This window comes from Tamandua tetradactyla, chromosome 4 (genome assembly GCF_023851605.1).
Source record: "Tamandua tetradactyla isolate mTamTet1 chromosome 4, mTamTet1.pri, whole genome shotgun sequence".
NCBI lineage: Eukaryota > Metazoa > Chordata > Mammalia > Pilosa > Myrmecophagidae > Tamandua > Tamandua tetradactyla.
The window spans coordinates 91,557,932-91,559,584 of record NC_135330.1 but is presented as its reverse complement, the minus strand read 5'-3'; the positions used below and the strand labels follow the sequence as shown (position 1 = coordinate 91,559,584).

Below are 1,653 nucleotides of genomic sequence, written 5' to 3'. Positions count from 1 at the left end.
TCAAGGATCTTTACTGGAGATGTGCTTTGAGTAAGTCTCTTGATGGTACTTCTTAAAGGCTGTGTGGTTTTCCAGAGTTTGGCAGATTTTGTGTATTCAAAGGGCATTCAATGTTGGGTTCTCCCAGTAGACTCTGGATGGAGAGGAGGATAGAACATATGTCATGCAAGGCAGACCACCTGTCTTTCAGGATGTCCAGGCAGATGTTACTCTTAGTGTCCACATTGGGGTGGTAGAAGGGTGGGAGGAACAGCACCATGGGCACATTGTAGGGAAGCCACTGGGGAACTCTAGGGAGAGCTTATACCTCAGGTCTTCATATACTGTGCCAGCTGCTCCATGGATGGTCCCTACCCTCTTGAAAAAGTTGTCTTATTCAGGGAATGTGGAAATTCCTTTGTAACCAGATATCATGAAAGTTATCAACTCCTGCTGTAGCCTCTTGCTGTTGGAGCTCTGGGCAGTGCCTCTGCTAGGCTCAGCACTCTTACAAGCAGCAGCGATGCTGGCAGTGGCTATGTCACAGTTCTGAGATGCCATCTGGGTAGTGCTGACATGTTCACAGGAACTGCAACTGCTGCCATGGTATTTTAAAATAACATTTCCCCTCCATTTCCAGTAGTTAAAATTGTAGTGATTGAGCATAACCCAATTGTTTATATAAATTATTGAAATCCATTTGCACCCTGCAAGAATTGATGTAAAAGTATTGCCGGGCATGGGTACTGAAAGTACATTGATTTTTCAAATATAGAGAAAAAGCCCAATAAATATGATTATGAGAGAGGAAAAAGAAAATAAAGCTAGTTACTTGTGAATTCTTTTCTAAAAAACATGTCAAACAAATTACATAATACATAATCTTACCAAAACATCACTTGCATTTTAACAATACAGTAAGAATTTTTTTCTTTCAAATTGAAAATAACTAAGATTTTTTGTAATAAAATGGCACATATATTAATTTAGTTTATTAAATATAATCAGTTATAGGAAAATAATTGCCCTAAATGTTTTTACAGTTGATCTGTTAGAGATACCCTTCTAACTCCTAGCTGAACTTTTCAGTATGCATGGAGCTAGATTCTTAAAAATTGAATGCAACATTTAATCCCATGGCAATCTATGCCTTCTTCTATATTTACCCTCAGTGAATGTCTCCACAATCCACCAGAAACATGGGAGTTATCTTTAATACTTTCATGTACTACTATGTCTTGTTAGTTCTGAAATTAGTCACCACATTTTATTTGATACTTTTATTTAGTATTCATCCATCTATCTATCATTCATTTATTCATGCCTAAAACATTTTGAGCACTGCCCATTACCTGGCCATAATTCTCACCAGTAACTTTAAAGCAATTAACAAAATTGCTTCAACAGTATCCTAGCTGATCTCTCCTTACCTCATGTCTCCTCCAGACCCTGCTTCATTGTCTACACTGCAGTCACAGTGATATTTCTGTAATTAAATGAATCAATCTGGGTATTACCTGACTCTAAATCCTCCAGATGTTTCTCTTCATCTTCATGATAAAATCTAAAATTTTAACCTCATTACAGATTCCTATGACCTGTTGACCTATGACATTATTCCTTATCTCTCAATCTTGACACTATTATGTGAGTTAGCCATACTAAACTACCCTA

General features: G+C 37.3%; 1 pseudogene; it reads right to left on the bottom strand.

Annotated features, from left to right (window-relative positions):
* LOC143679165 (ubiquitin-conjugating enzyme E2 C pseudogene) lies at positions 1–540 on the bottom strand (annotated as a pseudogene).
* Positions 541–1,653: the final 1,113 nt, after the last annotated feature.